The sequence below is a fragment of the Ochlerotatus camptorhynchus genome, unplaced genomic scaffold (assembly GCF_037179485.1).
Source record: "Ochlerotatus camptorhynchus isolate MF236.1 unplaced genomic scaffold, CSIRO-AGI_Acam_v1.1 ptg000546l, whole genome shotgun sequence".
NCBI classification, from domain to species: domain Eukaryota; kingdom Metazoa; phylum Arthropoda; class Insecta; order Diptera; family Culicidae; genus Ochlerotatus; species Ochlerotatus camptorhynchus.
Genome location: NW_027041029.1, coordinates 391,035 through 413,343, shown reverse-complemented (window position 1 = coordinate 413,343; position 22,309 = coordinate 391,035).

The window sequence follows — 22,309 nt, the reverse complement described above, 5'->3', positions numbered from 1 at the left end:
ACTTGTCATAATTATAAAACTAAGATAAAATTGCAAGGTACTTCCTAGACAGTAATTTCATAAAAATTCTTGTATATGAATATCAAAAACAAATAAAATAAGAATTTTAGAAATTTTAACATGTTTGACCTAATCAAAAGTTTCATAAAAACTCCAAACTCCAAATGTGTCTGAAAAAGTAAGAGGTTGTATCCATGAACGACCATGGAGTTGACGCAGGATTACGTGCTCGGTATACATATTCAGCGACTGTGTTAGGGAAACCACCTTTTACCATCACGGAAACGCCTCGATTTCTAATGAAAAAATTTCGCATTTTCATGCACAAGACGCATGAAATGTTTGTATTAAAGTCTGTCCCAGTTAGTATTTGGCCGCTTCTTTTTAATTACTGTAGCGCCTATAGTTGTCGTAGCAATAAACTATTGACAGCGTTTTGATCCTACGTAAAAATGAACTTTGGATAAATCCCGGGCCAAAATTTTTAAGTTGCTAAACGTAAGAGGGATGCTCTGGATACATTCAAATTTGTCTTTGCAGATAGATTCGCTCGCAAGTTGATGATTTGGCAAAGCATCTGCAGTTGCGGAATGAAAACTGGAGCGACTATGAATGGACAATTTTACAAGGAGGAGTGTCTCCTGAACATAATTTTGCCATTCATTCAAACACACGAAGGTCCGGTAAAGTTCTGGCCTGACTTAGCCAGCTGCTATTACAGCCGCGATATCATTGAATGGTATAAGCAGAATTATGTCGATTTTATTGAGAAAAGTATCAATCCACCAAACTGTACAGATTTTCGTCCCATTTTTAAATTTTGGGCAATTATCAAAACACCATCTGATTTGGAAAAGAGGTGGAAAAGGATGGTAGATGAGGTTGACAGTACTACCAACAATCAATACGAAACTAACGATTTTAAATTGGCTCACGACTTTAGTAGCCTATTGGTCCCAAGCAAACGATTAACGTACCCTATTCTAGTCGAAATTCTAGTACTACGCAATGTTTGTTTTGATTCGCTATGAAAGTTTGACAGATAAAATGAGGGGTTATTGGTTTTTCCTATGTTTCGAGGGGTGAATCGATTAGCTTGGGACCAAAGAGAGTACCAGAGCTGTGCCAAAAAGTTGAGCACGTTTCTGCGGGACCTTCTAGTCTTAGAGTTACCTCTATGGTACTACCATAGAGGTAACTCTAAGACCACTGGGTCCCGAAGAAAATCATTATTATTTTTGGCTCACTCAGTACCAGAACAACGGTCCCAAGCAGTCCCAAGCTATTTCACTCACCCCTGCATGTTCTGCATGAATCCACACACCCCTGATGTTATCTGTCAAACTTTCATAGCAAATCAAAACAAACATAGTGTAGTAATAGAATTTCAACTAGAATAGGGTACGTTAATCGTTTGCTTGGGACCAATAGGCTACTAAAGTGGTGAGCCAATTTAAAATCGTTAGTTTCGTATTGATTGTTGGTACTACTGTGCAAGACATGATGAGAGGTATTCAGTGAATAAATTTTCTACAAAATGATACCTTTAGCGTTTTTGTACTTTACTTCCCCTTGGAGAAATGACCTATTTTGTGTGGCCAAATTATAAATGGAATATACTTTATTCAATAGATAATAAAAAAGCGAATTTATTGCTAAAATTTTCCAATCGCGAGATATTCGCGATCAATCATATAAATTTGAGTTTTATTTTTGCTTTTGTCAAGCGTCCTGGAGAAAGCCTTACCTTCGAAGTGTTTCTGGTTAATTGATATTCGGTATTCGGTCAATACTGTTAAGCATTTGACCACAAACGTTTGGTTGCTGGGTACATTATCAAAGAGCTTTGGAGGTTATGTGGCTGGCAGCAAGGCGAGCGAACGTTCAATGAAAATAACCTTTCAAACAACAATAATGTATCGTGGTCCTGAAAAGAACCGTTTTGTCGTGATGATTGAGTAATGCTGTGCTATTAGCAACAATCAATACGAAACTAACGATTTTAAATTGGCTCACTACTTGACTAGCCTATTGGTCCCAAGCAAACGATTAACGTACCCTATTCTAGTCGAAATTTTAGTACTACGCAATGTTTGTTTTGATTCGCTATGAAAGTTTGACAGATAAAATGAGCGGCTATTGGTTTTTCTTATGTTTCGAGGGGTGAATCGATTAGCTTGGGACCAAAGAGAGTACCAGAGCTGAGCCAAAAAGTTGAGCACGTTATTTCGAGACCTTCTAGTCTTAGAGTTATCTCTATGCTATTAGAGTGTTCAACACGGATGAGGCTGGTTGTTTCAGTAGCGGGTGTGGCTTCTTTCTCCTTCTTCGGTGAATGGACGCTCATGTGGGCCGTAGCTTGCTGCTTGCTGGCAGCCTTTCGTTGTGTACTGGAGAACAATGTTCAACGCCACCAACCGAAAACACTACTGCAGCTGCCGCTGATGACGACCGACTGGACACCACCACAACAGAACAATTTTGCCGAAGACATCGAATCGCTTGAATTTTGTGTATTTAGTAATCATTTCGGGCCAAATGTTTGTTGTTTCATCATAGAGATTAGACTGGCCCATATTTTGATGGGGGAATTTTTTTATCATTCTTTCAACGGGCCAACCCCTAGATTTGTACCAATAGGCGAGAAAACCACTTTCTGAAAATTTCAACTCATTTGGATGTAACACGAGCTGCCGCTTTTGAGTTAAAATTTATATGGGGTATCAGTTGAAATGTATGGAGAAATAATATTCCTTCACACCTTTCCGTGCATAGAACTGGTTCAGCAAACCCGATTAAGCTTAGAATTGCAGCACACGTAGCCTAAACAACAGGAACAATTTTGCTCAAGACAGCATCACGATTCAAGTTAGTATTATGGAGATATTAATGAATTGTGTGTATTCTGCTCGTATATTGCATCAAAATACTGGCAGCTTATGCAACGTATCAACTAAATTACCATAAAAAATAAAACTTCATATTTTACACAGGCCAACATCCAGGCTCGTGTCTTTTAGTGCGATAACCACTCTCTGAATGTTTGAGCTCTTTTTGACGTTACACGGACTGGCGCCTTCGGTGTAATGTTCATGTTGGAGATTTGGTTGAAATATTCATATACAAAATGCTCATATACATTCAAAAGCGAATATCTCAATAAAACTAACTGGATTCATGATGCAATCTTCAGCAAAGTTATGACCTAGGACTACGTCTTTGATTTCTGTGAAAACCGAAAATAGAACATGTAACAATTAAATCAAGAAAGATTTTGAACGTTAATAACTCAGCTGCCCCTGGTCCAATTTCAATAATTTTATCACCAATCGATCAGAAATATGGCTACGCATCGATAACAATGCTTTCGAATGTTGATTTTCAACAAGAAACTATTGAAAAACTGGTAAATGCCCAGCATTGTCCAAAAGCATTGTCCAAACAAGTTTGGATCAGGATGGTGAAAAATTTTAATTTGTCATCCCTTTGCACAGTGGTCTAAAACCATGGTGATCGTTTGAGATTTGAGTAGAAAAACGTGATTGTTTTGGGAAAAGTTTCTTAAAATTTAGTTGTCTAATTTATTGTGCTCTGCGTTTTTTGATTAATATCCCTAGAAGTAAGATAAAAATTCTATTTTATTTATTCCTTCAAAATGGCAATAAAATGCTTTGGTGTTTTCAGCAAAGTTGTAGAACTTATCATTACAAGAAAGTTTGCTGAAGACACTAACTTCATATCTATTTCTTAAAGTAAGTTAAATCGTATTTTTCATATATGTCCCCTCTAATGTACCTTACCTGCACATTCAATATACCTTGCGCGTTCGAACAATGCTTTCGAATGTTGATTTTCAACAAGAAACTATTGAAAAACTGGTAAATGCCCAGCATTGTCCAAAAGCGTCGAATTAATTAACAAATCCACCAATATAATATGTATGCTCCTGAGAGACCTCTTCGTCAACGCGAATTTCTGTTTTTGGAGCCACGAGGCAGAAATTATACGCAGAATGAGCCAATTCGTGCCATCAGCCGACAATTTAACTACTTTTATTGCGAATTTGACTTTAACGTATCAGCAAATGTGTTTCGTCAACGGTTACTTGACCGTTTTCGTTTCGTTGACCATAACTATTTAGATTAAGTTTTATTCATTAAGACATTAATTGTCAGTTGAATTATTAAATAAACAAATGTACAACAAATGTACAACAATTACCTACATGCATATGCTGCTTCCCCAGCACAGTCGTCAGAGAGTAGTAAGTAGACGAAACAAGTCGAAGTGGCATTCGCCTCCGATACTCGGGCGCGTGCGAATAGGGAGGATGGAATTGCGTAATATTCTGCACACTCATCGCCATACTCAGAACCACACGCTCCCAACGACCACACCACTGTGTAGTGGTGTTCGGTCGTCGAAATTAGTAGCAGCAGTAGCAGTGTTTTCGGCGTGTGGCATTGAAAATTGTTCTTCAGTAACAACGAAAGGCTGCCTGCAAGCAGCGAACTGCAGAGCAACCATCAAAGGAGGAAGAAGCTGCACCGCGATGCTATGGATCGGAATCAGTAGCTCTTCGTGAGTCACTGCGAGTCGGTCATCTATGCCAAGCGTGTCACCCTCGCTCCAAACGACATACAGCTCGACAGCCTCATCCGTGTTGAACACCCAGCTCAGAATTACTCAACCATCACTACAAAACGGTCCTTTTCAGGGCCACCAAAAATTTGTTAAAGAGTATTATTTGGACATTGGTCAAGGTCATCAGTTCCCGCAAACAGCTAACTATCAAGGCGCAACCTGGCTATAAAAGGTGTGGAATTGTAGGCCTGAATATATTGGTGCAATTAGTTTTTCCTCGGCTTTCATTCCGCACGATTCGTTACTTTCGTTTAATCAATCACCCTTGTAGTGACGTCAAAAAGATTGTTTCAATCGGCGCTTACATATGAAATTTAATGTGGATTATAGAATGATTTGTATGTTACTAAAATTTATTAATGGTTTGCCACTAAATGTTGAGATAATTTATTGATTGTTGAATTATCACACTGTATACCATGAAAAAGCAGCCTGTTTGTGAGTTTTTGCCTGTTTTCAAGTAAGGAGTTATCATAAAAAAAAACAAATCGCCAGCAGGTATTTCCCGGCGACTTTACAAATAAATATCATCATGCAGAACTAGCTAGGATTTGTTTTACTTCATATTTCACAAAATTGCTTTCGAGTGTTAAGACATCGTCTCCCGCAAAGTTTACATTTTCCCCTCTACCAACACATACATCAGGGCTAGATAGATCTCCACAGGATCTATAGAATCCACGAAATTTCAAAAAACCAAAATGCACAGCATTACGAAAAGAGGTCAGGTTTCGACCAATAGCAGATAGATTTTAATTCTAATCAACAATGAACACTTGGTTAATTTTCAATAGGTCACTATTGAAAAATACGAAATGTCCAACTGTTGCAATGGTGATCAAAATTATCACCGAATGTCTGAAAACAGCGCATTCCCTAACACAGACTTAAAAATCGAATTTGATGCGGTCCCACTGACCGGTGCTCATTCAATCACCGTAAGTGGTGGTGTCCAGTCCAGCAGCAGCAGTAGTAGCAGCAGCAGCAGCAGCAGCAGCAGCAGGAGTGCTTTCAAGAACAACAACGAAAGGCTGCCTGCAAGCAGCGTGCTGCAGATCTCATATGAGCAACCATAGAGAAGGAGGAAGAAGTCCCTAGGCTAGGATCGGAATCAGTAGCTCGTCGTGCTCAGCTCAGCATTACTCAACCATCACTACAAAACGGTCCTTTTCAGGACCACCACAAATTTGTTAAGAGTATTATTTGGACATTTGTCAAGGTCATCAGTTCCCGCAAGCAGCTAGCCAACCTGGTCTCTATAGAAGGAGTGGAATTGTAGGCCCGAATGTATTAGTGAGATTAATCATCGTCCGACCATTTTCCAGAACGCGCTGGTAGGAAGTGTTAAAAATCCATATAGAATTTGAGAGAAGTGGGAATAATTCGCTTTGGGTGTATATTCAGTCCCCAGAAAGCCAATAAAATCAAATTTGTGAGAAAATTAGCTCTCACGAGTTCAATCTCTCGAAGTCCCTCCTTTTTTACATATTCTGCACAAACGATACTTTCCCCCCGCCCCATTCATATAATTTGGAAGGAAATCCTGTGAGGGGTGAATTGAATACACTTTAATACCAATGCACAAAACTTAAAAATTCATAAACAAAAAAAAATCAAAATACACATTTTTAAGTCGGGTAGATGAATCGAAAATACTCAAGTTGACAGTTCCTTGGATTCTCTTCAACAATTTTCTCTTTGAAATAAATACTACAAATTTGATAAGGTTACAAATAAAAAAAACGGAAAGAGTTAAGATAATTGATGATTGATCGTCAAGCTTCCGTTCGTGCTCCTAGGCACAGACCCTTCTACTTTTTTCTCATTAAGTGAACTACAAGTTTTGAAAATCTGAATCAAATCGAGGATAAGGAAACTTTTTTATGATCGATAGAGTGGAGGAGTGTCATTTTTTCATGTATTTTATCCAAATTCTCCAGACAAAATTCAAACTAAAAGCGCCAGCTTATCCTATAACCAAATGAGCTAAAATTTTCTGTTAATGGTTTTCTCACCAAAAGGCACAAATCTAGAGGTTGGCCCGTGGAAAATCAAAACTTTAATTTTTGTGGGCCAGTCTAATAGAGATTCAGACACCACGTGTTGCTTGTGGTCCGCTCTCTGACCATCCCTTAATCAAACCGCCGATTTTTTTGGATTTAACAATGAAATAAAATTTAACAATCGTTCTTCTTTAAATCATATTTGTTTGTTTTAATTATTTATTTATCCAACTATGATGAAGTCGAAATCTGACCCTTCGTAAAGTTAAGTTCAAGCAAAATCCAACTCTTAACCGTTGTCAGGAAGAGAAGTCCGACATTTTCTGTATGATGTCGATGTTGGTCTGGGTGTGGGTCTCAACTTTGGCTAATAATATAATTTGATGTGTCGCATGATGGGATCAATACATATTCTGACCACTTTCACGGGGAAACATGCATCGTGATCCTGTTTTTTCAATTCTCATGTGATTTGATGTGTATATAAGATGCTGGCTTCTGTAGACCAAAGCAACATTGTTCTTTCAGTTTTTATTTTATACTGAAATCGTGATTTATTTTGGGTCACCTTAACAAATATTAATTAAGTTCTGTTTAATTTGGTATCGCTAAAACCTTATCAGTGATTTCCTATCTAAAATTTGTCTTTTCTTTCTCGAACTGAACTACAACAACAGATGCCTACAACATTTGGATTCAACTTCATAGAAACCAAAGGAACCGCAAAACCTCGCCTATTTTTGGCAAGAAATTATAGCACAGACGTGTTCGGTACGAAAACGGCACTGATTTACGATGATGAACGAGCACACGTGAGCAATTTTCAGCCAGGAAGTCATGTGCGGAAAACACTGAAAGCTGTAAAAGGTAAACAGCAGCGCAGTTTCAACGCGGTGAATATATGGCGAAGCACTATACGTGACGAAGGAGGTTCTCATTTGCAGCATATGTTGCAGCACGCAAAGCAAAGCATCGCCAATGAGCTTTCTCTAGATTCTCTGGTACGTTCGACCCTGCAGAAGTGTATCAAAAAAGACCATTTCGTTTCCGGTTATTACCAAATCAACAACACTGTGTGTGTGTGATACAGATTTAGAGCTCGTACCTCGGTGCTAAAGCATTCGCTGCTTGTGCTGACAAAGTGTGAAGAAAACAGCATCCAATATATTTTATGACACATGTGTGCATTTTAGAAAACGATCATTGAGTTATGAAATTTAGTTGTGCTCACATATAATTATTTAAAACAAAAACAAGTTTGGATCAGGATGGTGAAAAATTTTAATTTGTCATCCCTTCGCACAGTGGTCTAAAACCATGGTGATCGTTTGAGATTTGAGTAGAAAAACGTGATTGTTTTGGGAAAAGTTTCTTAAAATTTAGTTGTCTAATTTATTGTGCTCTGCGTTTTTTGATTAATATCCCTAGAAGTAAGATAAAAATTCTATTTTATTTATTCCTTCAAAATGGCAATAAAATGCTTTGGTGTTTTCAGCAAAGTTGTAGAACTTATCATTACAAGAAAGTTTGCTGAAGACACTAACTTCATATCTATTTCTTAAAGTAAGTTAAATCGTATTTTTCATATATGTCCCCTCTAATGTACCTTACCTGCACATTCAATATACCTTGCGCGTTCGAACAATGTCATTTGACTTGTGATGTTTTGTCCATGCTTTACGGTTGAGTCGAAGGAGCTAAAAAAACGAGAAATATACAAGAAGATCATTCTACTCTGAAACGTGAAGTTGATTAGTACAGTATTTATTTGTCCGAAAAACCCCTCTATCGTAGTTATTATCGGTATGTTGGTAGTGTGGTGTTGGAGTCTGACAGCCGGACAGAAAATCCTCAAAACAGATTTTTAGTATAACTTTTTTGTGTTTGTTATACAATGCAAAATGGGATTAAATATTGGAAAACCACGTGCATGTGCATGTGCCATGTGCATGTTAATGATAATTTTGTCCTTTGTGCATCCACTTTGATGTGATATCAAAATTATTTTTTTGCTGTGTAACGCTTCTAACGTACCGCAACTATAGGAGCCTTCACTTATAACAAGCACAAAAACCCTCAAGGGTCATTATCAAAAAACGCATAGGGCCAAAAGTGAGACAACTAAATTTCAACAAAATTTCCCCAAGGCACCATATACCTACTTAAAATCAAGTTTTCCTACTCAAATCTCAAACGACCACGTTTTTTTTGGTTTTAGACCACTGTGCTTCAGTGTGATATTTTTATTCATTTCGAATACTTTATAGATCTTTTCAATGGTTTTATTATCAATCACAAAAATAGAAAAATATCGGCCACCAAAAACTTATAAACAACGGTCATCACTATGGTAAACACCCAATCATGTGCAGACTCATCATTCAAGATCCATTCCATAAAATATTCTTGATTTTTATAGTAATCAATAAAAAGTTCAGCTCTTGTGATCAAACAGATCAAACAGAGCTTGAACTGTGTCCTCAGCAACGAAACATATCCAAAGAAAATCATATTGCTAATAAGTACCATTTAGGCATTTAGGGTATACATTCATTTATACAAAATAGGTTCTCCAAATCTTCCAGGAGTTTAGAACAACCACAACTGAGAAAATGTTGTGGAAACTCACTCTTGCTCTAGCTCATTGTTATTTCAACAGCCTTCTTGATCTTTCTTTAGATTGCTATCATATTGTATTATAACTGTTAAATAGTTTGTGCTAATAGCTCACTGTTTCTTTAACTCATCTACACTGCTATTTAGATACTCTAATCTTTATAGATTTATAGTCCTTTGATACATAAAACTATATTCTTAAAGATAATGAATTAACAATCCGGATAGTATGCCTCCGATGCTTAGCCATTTCTTGATTAATTTCAAAAACTGTGGTACCTTTAGAATTCCTAGGGTGTGTAGATTATTTTGATTGGAAAAATATTGAAAATAGGGTTGTCTAATTTTTTTTTAAAGCGAAAAGAGTCGTTACACGTTTTTTAAAGGCTTGTTTATGGGTTTTGCAGGTGGCTAATTTACATTGATGGGCAAAAATGTTCATAATTAGTCAGAAAACAGTCAATATTCCTACATATGGATCCTGGGGACAACGAAACGGTCCTCCGGAAGATCCGTAACATCCGTATAAGTGGTCAATCGGTAATGCTGATCCTACACTAATAAAATTCTAAATATAAAGTTTATTTGGCTGGTACACATACTTTTTATATGATTATAACATTATTTTTATGTGTGTAAACATAAACATCATTGTAAACCCCAGCTAACCCATAACACGTATATGCGTGACAAATGTTATTTATGTGTGTGCTGCAATAAAAATTATGGTTCGCATCTTATAGTTGAAGATTATGTGTATAGGGAAGAGCGCTACTTCGTCGTAATCGGCCATTTCCGTTCTATCGATTGCACCGTGCACAAATTAATAATATGCATGTTCTGATCCGTTAGTTCATAAGCCATAACATAAACCCTACTCCAGCGCATTGTATGAATATTTACACTCATTGTTCTCAAAACAAAAGAAGCGCTCCTACTGAATCCAATTTTTCTTCAGTAGGACGAAAAAAATCTAATGGCGTTTCAATGCGTTAGGACGGAATTGAAACTCGTAGGACGAATTTGGAATCAAGAAGCAGTGTTAGATTTTAAATCATATCTCTTTATCAAATCCAAATATGGAAAGGTGAATAAATTTAGAGGTTATATTTGATGAAAACATTCCATGTTTTGTTCAAACCCTTTCAAAAAAGAGAGGTAAAGTGCGGGATGTGCTTAGTAGGACGGAAATCATATCAAAAACCCTACACACATAATTTTGATGTTTGAGCTATCCAGCTCAGTGCACACAAGCAATATGGCGTCAGCAAATAAATTTACAGAAATTGTGCTATATCTGCTTGAAGCAGAACTTTTGGGCATTTTTTAAGGTAAATATAATTATTATAATAATTATTTATTTTTAACTATTTACCATCAAATTATTATTTTTGATTGTTTTCAGCGAAAAATCACCGAAGACACATTAATCAACATCTCCCGCGACGAGTTTGGAGAATCTTTAAAATCGGAGGAAACAGAGTGGAATATAAACGAAATCTTCCGTCGGCTAACTGAATGGCGCAAAGCAAACGTGAGTAGGAGCAATAATATTTAATTTGTGCGAAATAACATTTTTTTGTGAATTTTACGCAGGGATACGGACTGGCCTGCACTTGATTTCCACATATTTGGCCCCGGGCCCCCATAAACGTAAATACGGTTTAGGAACAAAAAGTCGAAAGGGACTAAAGTTTGAAAGGATAAAAGCTGATGTAAATATTCTGAAACTGATTTGTCAAGACATCAAATAAATTCTCAAAAGTAAAATATGATTTTGTACTATTTTATATACTTCTTTGACGGCGTCCATTAATTACGCAATGCTAAAAATCGAAATGTTCAACCCCCTCTCCTAACTCCTTTATATCAAAACATAAGGTGGAAAGTAACCCTCCTCTATTTATTACGTAACGCTTTTATAGCCCCCCCCCCCCTTTTAATTTCATAGAACTCAATTTTTTCAATACATTTTTGAAATGGTTATAACTTTTTATATCAAGGTAATTTAACATATTCAAAAAAATATATATATAAGCGTACCCGAGGGGGGTGACACATCTAAATCTCAATTTGAAATGCTTAAAAAATCTCACACTAGCGAATCAATCTTCGAAAAATCTTCTTGCATTTCTCGCATCTACATGCATTGCGCATCATCTATTTGCAGGAAATCTTCAGAATCGTCATCAATCTTCTTTCTATCTACTCAGCGTGCAAGCAGCTAGCCACAGCACAACACAATCTTTCCTGCAGCGTAGATAGAGTCGTCCCCTCGAGCGTACCGTCGAGTACCTCCTTTCAAAAGTTTAACAAAAGCAACATTTGTCAAAGGTTTTTCCGTCTTTTGCTTGAGCAATGCTTTAAGGTATAAAATATCAATACAATATACTCTTCTTAAAATTACAATAACATTAACAATTAAATTTACAATTACATTTACAATTACATTTACAATTACATTTACAATTACATTTACAATTACATTTACAATTACATTTACAATTACATTTACAATTACATTTACAATTACATTTACAATTACATTTACAATTACATTTACAATTACATTTACAATTACATTTACAATTACATTTACAATTACATTTACAATTACATTTACAATTACATTTACAATTACATTTACAATTACATTTACAATTACATTTACAATTACATTTACAATTACATTTACAATTACATTTACAATTACATTTACAATTACATTTACAATTACATTTACAATTACATTTACAATTACATTTACAATTACATTTACAATTACATTTACAATTACATTTACAATTACATTTACAATTACATTTACAATTACATTTACAATTACATTTACAATTACATTTACAATTACATTTACAATTACATTTACAATTACATTTACAATTACATTTACAATTACATTTACAATTACATTTACAATTACATTTACAATTACATTTACAATTACATTTACAATTACATTTACAATTACATTTACAATTACATTTACAATTACATTTACAATTACATTTACAATTACATTTACAATTACATTTACAATTACATTTACAATTACATTTACAATTACATTTACAATTACATTTACAATTACATTAACAATTACATTTACAATTACATTTACAATTACATTTACAATTACATTTACAATTACATTTACAATTACATTTACAATTACATTTACAATTACATTTACAATTACATTTACAATTACATTTACAATTACATTTACAATTACATTTACAATTACATTTACAATTACATTTACAATTACATTTACAATTACATTTACAATTACATTTACAATTACATTTACAATTACATTTACAATTACATTTAAAATTACATTTACAATTACATTTACAATTACATTTACAATTACATTTACAATTACTTTTACAATTACATTTACAATTACATTTACAATTACATTTACAATCACAATTACATCAAATACATTTAAAATCAACCTTTTGTCCTTTCGACCTTTTGTCCCTTTCAACCTTTTGTCATAAATTCAGTGAATACAGTCTTGGGCATGATTCTTCAGCCCAATATAAGAGTTGCACGAGACTCACGTTATTAATGATAATTACTTGATCATTTCCAGCAAATGCATAAAGGTTCCCCCAAACTGGCGCGTTTTTTCGACTCACCGCGTTGCACAGTGGTTGAAAATTCCATTTTGACGCTCTTAATTAATAGCAGCATGGAGAGCAGATTTAGAATAATGACGTCTTGAACAAAGTTGATGAATATGACATGCTTCATATTTTAAAGGCATGGATTTTGTGATTAATCCCCCTAAAAGTGAAATGAAAAATTTATTTTTCCACAATGTTGAGATAAATGGTTGACGTCTTGAGCAAAGTTGTAGCAAAAATGATTACAAACAACTTTGCTGAAGACATAAAAGTCCTAAATTTCACTCAAATCGAGATAGAGAGCGTTGTTTGAGGACGGACCCCCAAAAACACGTTTTTCATCAAAACACATATTTTCTTTAATTTTAGGTCCTCATTATGTTCAACAAAGTTGATTGGTATACTAAAATACACATCGTTCTAGAACATACTATACCTGCATCATTTTAATAGGATGAGTTAATTACATTAAAAGAGCTTTCAAATGGTGCTAAATTTGTCCGTCCACGACCGTCTGCTGGGGAGTTGTGATCAAAACAAGTATCTTTATCTTTACTCTGTTTTATGGTATAACCAGTATAAAAAAGATAATCAACTTCAATATATTTTTACATATTTTTCATGATTAAATTCTTTTTGTTCGATTGGTTTTGCATTTTTGTTGTCAATATTTTGTATTGTATTCAATTATCATAACCATTAATATAATATAACCATAATCATAACCATTAATATAATCATTATCGTTTCCTTCAGCTTCTTCTGCTAGCAGCTGTTTAGCATCGCTCGACAATGGCTTCTCGTGCTTTTTAGGCCATCCACGAATGCTAGTAATCAATGGATCTGATAATACTAGGAGCCAGTTCAATAGATCACGATTTGTAAGCGATCTTGATTGCTTGCGGGTATTGAACTCTTGGTATCTGTTAAATAAAACTGTTATTAATCTATTCGTTGTTATTTTGGTTAAATACATGTACCTCTTCCAATCCTTGTTCCTTGCCTCCTGTGTTTCCTCAGAAAGCTGACCGATTAGAACAAGGAAATGTTCAATCACGGCTGATCCATGTATCAATACTTTATGAATACTAGCTGGCAAGTAATACCAGGTTCGATAGGTTGGTGTTGATTAACAAAGCCAAAGCTTGTAGATCTGTGTATTCGGGTATAGAGTTGCTCAAGGACTTCTTCAAAGAATGAACCAACTTATTTTCATCTGCAGGACTTGCGTGAGAAACGGTTTTCAGGATATCCGTCACCTTTTTCTCACCTGATTCTCTCATCTTCATTTGTGTCGCAAATGTTAGCTATTCCGAACCTCTGCAGTTTTCTTCTTCTACGTTGTTTCACATCATTATTCGAAAGGAACAACCTTCCGTCCTGCCACACTTTTTGCATTTTCAGAAGTAGACGGAAGCAAGTTTAAAACGTTTTCAGGAAGCGTAAACGGCTTACTGAAATACTCGGCGTGACACTTGACAACCATGCACGAGCATGTTTGGTCCAGAGCTTTTCAAAAAAAGTCGCACATCGTTTTCACGGGTTTTCCGACATGTGCAGCCACATCCGGCATAATATTCACATTTATGGCATAACACTGGAGTAACTTCTTATGAACACAGTTGCATTTTGATGATCGGCCTCCACTCGTTTTTGACCAGAGTGATAAGAGATCACGCTTATCAATTGCAACTTAAATTTAATCAAGAAAAAAAAAGATCATTGGCACTTGTTGTGATCTAACGATGAATTGAAAAATTTAAAAGGAATTAAGCCCTTCCATATAATGTCATTTTACTTCAAAGCCCTGCTCTCGTAGCTTCCTCTGCTGTCCGGTTTCTTTGACAGAATTAGTCTCTCTCTCCTTCGCTTGGCTTCCGCAGTTCTTCTTCGCAGCATCCAAAACGTCAAATACAATAGCGAAAGGTTTTGAAGCTGAGTTAATAACGGAAGAGAAAGTCGATGAAGAGAATTGATCAATGCAGATAGGAGCTTTTGAAATATTTATCCAGAGTTGCTTCACGCTTGATGAAAAACAGTGATGAGCACTATGGAAAAACACTTATCGACTCACAAGTTTAACTGAATTTGACAGTTTTTTTTTTCGTTTTCGATGCTTCAGTTTTGCCTTCTGGGCAATGTTTGGAAAGAAAATGTGCCGTTCTTGAATTTGATAAGCTCTGAGAAGTGGGAAATTTGTTTATTGAGTCGGTTACTATGGAAACGAATTTATAACGCGGTATAAAACACACTATCCCCTTGTTGTTGACATGACTTCTATAAAGCCTATCAACGGGTGTTTGTTTTGATCATAACTCTCTAGCAGATGGTCGTGGACGGACAAATTTACCACCATTTGAAAGCTCTTTTAATGTAGTTTTAGATGCATTTGATTTCATTTGCACCTTTTTGCACCTAAGAAAGATACGCAAGTCCAAAATATGAGGAAAATAGAAGTAAATTTATCAATAACTCATCCTATTAAAATGATGCAGGTATAGTATGTTCTAGGACAATGTGGATTTTAGTATACCAATCAACTTTGTTGAACATAATGAGGACCTAAAATTAAAGAAAATATGTGTTTTGATGAAAAACGTGTTTTTGGGGGTCCGTCCTCAAACAACGCTCTCTATCTCGATTTGAGTGAAATTTAGGACTTTTATGTCTTCAGCAAATTTATTTGTAATCATTTTTGCTACAACTTTGCTCAAGACGTCAACCATTTATCTCGACATTGTGAAAATATAAATTTTTCATTTCACTTTTAGGGGGATTAATCACAAAACCCATGCCTTCAAAATATGAAGCATGTCATACTCATCAACTGTGTTGAAGACGTTCTTACTCTAAATCCGCTCTCCATGGTGCTATTAATTAAGAGCGTCAAAATGGACTTTTCAACCACTGTGCGTTGGTTTGAGCGCTTCCGTAAAGGCCCACGCACATTAGATCCGGATCGGACGCGTTGCGGCAAAGTGACAGCTAAATCTATTGTCTAACTGTCAAATTTACGTCAACGCAACGCTAACGGATCTAATGTGGGTGGCCCTTTACGGAAGCGCTCAAACCAACGCGGCGAGTCGACGTTGTTCGCGCGTTTTTGCAGCGTTTTGTTTTGCATTCGCTTTCGATTCGCTGTCTGCAGCGTTTTTGCCGCCGAAAGAACGCGGTTTTCATTCTTGTGTGCTGGTGTTGTTGTACCGAAAGTGATTTTCAAAATACACAATGGCAAAAACGGAAAATCGAAAAATGTCTGTGTGTGTACGTATGTGTGTGGGTGTGTGTGTATGTGAGTGTAACGAAATTAATACGCTCATATCTCTCGGAAACCAGTCATCCGATTTGGACAAACTCAGCGCCAAATGAAAAGTCTTGTAGCCTATTGAATGCTATTGAATGGTTTTGGAATTACACAAACTAAAATTAATTATTATTTTCAAAGATGTCTGAACTTATAAATTAAATTTACTCTTCTCTGAAATTTGACTAAAATCTCAGACCATCATTGCAATTTCTACAATATGCCCATCTACAAAACTCCCTGAATCCCCCCGAAATTCTTGAAATTCTAGCAGAGCTAATATGAAGTTCCATGAACTTCTACAAAATTGAATGTTTGCGAACTTTCTCGAATTTATATGAAATTCGCTCAACTTGTACAAAGATCGGTAAACTGCTATAAATTCACTGCCCTTCAAAGAAGCTTCCCGAGGAGAAATCTAAGGTATTTGGGGGCAGATAGTTGACCACCCACGATTTGTAAAATTGCATATGCTATGGAATATGTTAATAGAACTACATTTATTTTATAAGGAGAATTAAGAAACAGTAAGTTGAATTCCAAAGGAAGAAGAAAATCCAAAGAGAATTTAGAAATAAATTCAGTTCTGAGAATAATTCAAATGAATTTCTTAGGAGTATGGCATATGAGTTCAAAGGTGAGTTCCGTAGGAGCAGTATTTAGCAGAACTAAAAAAAATATTCTTGAGATAATTCATCTGAAATATCGGGATAATACTAGGAGCGAATTAACGGCGCCGGTGGTGTAGTGGTAAGCGTGATTACCTCTCACCCCAGCAGGCCTGGGTTCAATCCCAGTCGGCGCCGCCGGGATGTTCTGAGGCATAACATCTCTGATCACGCCTTCCTTCGGATGGGAAGTAAAGCCGTTGGTCCCCGGTTCATGAGTTGATGATGGGTCGATAGGTGGTAGGGTCCAGGTGTGGGAGCTGCCTTCCTGGCACGTCGGTAGCATTGGTGCTCAGCACGGAAACAAGATCGACGGAAAAAACAAACCAAAGGAAAAAAAAACTAAGAGCGAACTCAACCTCTCTGAAATTCTACAAAGTTTTTGATGATATACGAATTTTCCTGAAGTTCTGCAAATTTCTCTAAAGATAAACAAACTCGTTATATATACTCTTCAAAACAATTACTTAAAAGAAGGAAATTGACAAAATACTTCGACGCATTTTTCTCTACTTGTAAAGAAACTACCAAAAGCGCCTCTTCTTCATCCGACGACGAATCCATTGCCCACGATCGCTACGACGCTGCGAAAAAACTGCCGCTCCGGTGTGGGTACCCGCACGAATTTCGCTGCCGCGGCTAACGCGATTTATTCGCTACCACTGCCGCGGCGTAAAAAAGCGCGCCAGTTTGGGGGGACCTTAATGCAGATTTGTTTGCTCTCAATCATCAATTTCTTACTACATATATTTCAGTAGTAAATATAACCAAAATACAAAAAAAAAATAGGCAATACCTACCCCGAATTGCTATTTCCAAAATAAATTGCCATGCCACCCACGAAACATTCCCGGACAGGAAACTTTCAACAAAGAAAAAACTGATTACATTCAAAGTGGCAACAATATAAATTAGCAGAAAATGCTGATTAGGGATTACTTTTATGCTGAACAAACAAGCTCCCTCCCACTAGCAGAGAAGCATGCCAGCCTTTGGCGCGAAGGGTGACGCATAAGACGATTTTTGGATCAGTGACTGTAGGCGAGGCAATCCACTGTCACTGTAATTGTAACTCGATTGTTTGAATAGATTTGTAAATTGGGCATCATTTTTTTTTTTTGTGGAGGGGAATTTGAATGCTTGAGGTGAAAGACGCCCATTCTTGAAGGGTGAGAAGGGTCCTAAAGCTTGTAAAAGTATGTGTATTAATTAAATGCACAATGTAAAATGCCGATAGTTTACAATCGATTATAATGTAAAATTTATTTCTGACAATAATTCATACGGGATTGTTATCACATAACAGAAGCTAATTGGACGCAACAAACACCAAATGAAAGGATAAATATGTTATCGGTCAACTGGTTCCGGAGATATGGACGGAACAAGATCGAAAAAACATAGATTTTGAAAATTAAGTTGTGTTTCTCGGCAACCACAGAACCGAATTTGACACAACAACCGCCAAACGAAATTATTTATGGTCTCATAAAATGTTTTTAAATGTCGGTCGGGCGATATGTCCAGAACATGTACCGGTTTGTATAGAGCATGTGACAAAATCCGACCTGAAACGATTAAAAATCATAATGTGACACATCAAATGAAATGATAACGGCGCCGGTGGTGTAGTGGTAAGCGTGATTACCTCTCACCCCAGCAGGCCTGGGTTCAATACCAGTCGGCGCCGCCGGGATGTTCTGAGGCATAACATCTCTGATCACGCCTTCTTTCGGATGGGAAGTAAAGCCGTTGGTCCCCGGTTCATGAGTTGATGGGTCGATAGGTAGGGTCCAGGTGTGGGAGCTGCCTTCCTGGCACGTCGGTAGCATTGGTGCTCAGCACGGAAAACAAGATCGACGGAAAAAACAAACCAAAGGAAAAAAAAAATGAAATGATAATTAAAAACCACATCAATGGTAGTAATTTGATGTGCTCAGGATAACACTGGCCAACTCCGGCCATGTTCCGGCCCTAGACAATTCTAAAAAATTAGAATGTCGTTTTTGATTCATCCCTTACGCAGAGTAGCGTCACAAACCAAGATAACAAGTGGTTAAGTTTGCAAAAGACAAAAATTATCTTGGCATTTTTTTACTAAAGCCATTTTCCCATAATTTGCAATATGTATACTTCATTGGCTATTACAAAAATACAATTATACTTATTCCTAGGGAATAGGAGATATTTTTACCGGAATCGAACACCTATTACTAAAACTCTGGTTTCCTTTATTGACAGTATTTCTGACTACTTTAAAAACACATGACCGAAGCAGAACGAAAACCCATTCACCCAGTCAATTCAAACTCGAATTAAACTTCACACAGGGATTTCTACTCAGCCTGATCGGAACGGTCCGGAAAATAAATCACGTTTTCCTATTAGCATGCCATGTTTGCATCACCTTCGTAGCCAAAAATCCGCCAAGACCCGTTTTACGCTGCAGCAGTGCGAAGATAGCCCATGTAGGGGCACTGGGGGTAAGACAAACATTTATTGTCAATAAATACAGCGTTTTTTGTAATATCGCTGTTCTGTAGATTGTTAAACTTATGCTTAAAGAAACTTCATATACCAATATATGTTAAATCTTAATAAAAAAAACGTTTTTTTTATCAAAAATGGTCCTACACTTCATAACATTTTTTAGAAGTGGGTGAAACGGACAGGTGCTGGGGGTAAGACGAACAGGCTTGAAAATTCAATGTTTCTGTTTAGATCATAATGAGTACCCAAAAACGCATTTGCAACGTTGGAATACGTCCCGGATAACCCCGGGGGAGGAGGCCAACATATCCAAATCCAAAACTCACCATGTGATACATAAAGTCACATGAGCATTCATGAACTAGATCATTAGCGGTGACGGTGGTTCTCTTTTGTTCATGCATTCCCAATATTGCGTAAATGGTTGCCATAAATACTTTTCTCTGGATGATGGTGCTGTTTGGTAGGCATCGTTCAAATTCAGTGTGGGAGAAGAGAGAAAATCAATAATTCCAATAATTACAAGCCAGTAATCAAGAATTCACGTGACCATAGAGATAGTAAATATCAACCACCTTTGAAACTTTTATTTTAAAATTTTCTTGCTAATTCAATAAAACAGTTCATTAAAACGGCGGGAAATCCTGTTTAGGGGCGGGGCTTTGATAGTATTTTAATGCTGAGTATGTAAAAAAGGACGGACTTCGGATGTGAACCTAAGTGCATAAAAAAGGGTACGTACAAACAATTTTACCATTGCCAGGTACCCTACTCTGAAGTCTTTGAAAGGGATTTTTTAGATTTTTTACTGCACTGTCCTCTATTAACACCTAACGGAAAGCAGATGTCCCCACAAGCAATAGTAGTGACATCTGATGGCCTATTGGCGAATTTTGCATCACATCGGCCCAAGAGCAATTTTGTTTTATTTTGTTTCTATTATCACATTTTACTGCTCCCGTACGAAGTTGTGTAAAATGGATCAAATATCGTAAACTAAGAGTGGATGTGACAAAAACCCAATAATTCAATAGTTTAGCCGTCAAACAATCAACTTTCCGTCTTACCCACTGTTCCCCTAGGTACCTACTACCAACAACAGAACCGTTAGGATCATCTATCCTGGCACCCATTGCGATGCACGTTCTATTCTATAGCTGAATTCACTGCAATAGAGAATGGGAAAGTACACACAAGTATGTAGAAACAAGAAGATTGATACTGTGGAGCTCCGGCAAAGACACTGTATTTTATCTCCTTCGCGATGATTTTTTTACATTGGCTTATGGTAGACAAACATGTACTTTTGAGCAAAGCCCCGAAAGCTATATTTTATAGCGTGACACATTCCGTGACACTACAGCTTTCCGAAATGTTATTCTTCGCTTCGTCGAAGATTTCAACATGATTAAAAAATCTCATTATATGTTGACAAAGTTTTTCTTCCTGAAATTATGTTTACTCATCATATCATATGTATAGTCTTTGCGTTTAAAAAATAACTCAATAATTACGTCGATGAGAACTCAATCTACACCAGTGGTTCTACCAACAATCAATACGAAACTAACGATTTTAAATTGGCTCACTACTTGACTAGCCTACTTGTCCCAAGCAAATCGATTAACGTACCCCATTCCAGTCGAAATTCTAGTACTACACAATATTTGTTTTGATTCGCTATGAAAGACTGACAGATAAAATGAGGGGTTCGTGGATTTTCCTATGTTTCGAGGGGTACATCGATTAGCTTGGGACCGAAGATAGTACCAGAGCTGAGCCAAAAAGTTGAGCTCGATTCTTCGGGACCTTCTGGTCTTAGAGTTACCTCTATGCTGTGCCCCAAGGTTGTACAGACTGAGCTCTTAACTTTAGGCTACGGCCAACACACTCATGTCCGAAAAACCAAGTAGACCCGCAAAGAAATTTTGTTTCGTGGCTGGAGCGGGAATCATGCCCTCATTTCGTGGCACACACAATTTACCTGAACGACGCCGGTAGCCGCACGATCGTGAAACCCATAAAATTAAATGATTGAATACTGCCCATAAAAGCGTAACAATCCCATTTGGATGTTTGTCAAAAATGAATTATCCATAAGAATAGATTGAAAACTACCGGCATTTTACACTTTTCATTAAAAGTTACATGTTGCACGGTATTTCATACACACGCAAAATTCAGCATATTTGTAGTATTGTGTCAAAACTTCCGCTAAACTGATCATAACAGAACAAGGTTACAACATGTCAAAGTTGGCTAGTTTGTATGAAAATAGACCTTTGTTCGAATAATTTTGAAGCATAGTGTACATTAGGGAGGTTCAAAATATCGATTTTACTACACACAGTTCATTTTTTTCTAAATCAGGTTCTGATCATTCTCCAAAAATTTGTGCTCATTTGGTTGCAATCTCATACTGAAGTTTATATGGGAAAAGTCTTTTCTTTGTTCTCATCGTCCTAGCCTTTCACCATTATGATTAACGGGTTGGATACGCGTATTTCGTCCACTACTTGTAGACTTCTTCAGTGCCAAGTGCTCAAGCAGCACTCTTGATGCTTCAGTAGAGGACAAGGAAATAACTCAGGTTCAGGTTACCAAGACCTTCCGGACGGTGGGCAGATTAGTTGAGAATTCATTCACTACGCGGCGCTAGTAAACAAGTTAATATTTGTATCTAGGGGAAGTAGGAGCATAGTGAACAAGTGGGGTGGCCGTGGATTCCAATAAATTTGTCAATCATCCTTGCAATGGTGATACTGAACCTACTACCAACTAATTTGTTTTGAACAATTAGAGGTTTGGGACTGGAGGGCGAGATGCTCATTATGCCCCACCTGTTTATTATGCCCCTCTTACGCATGTCTATCTATCTAATATACACAGTTAGATTTTATTGCCGAGATTGGCACCACCGAGCAG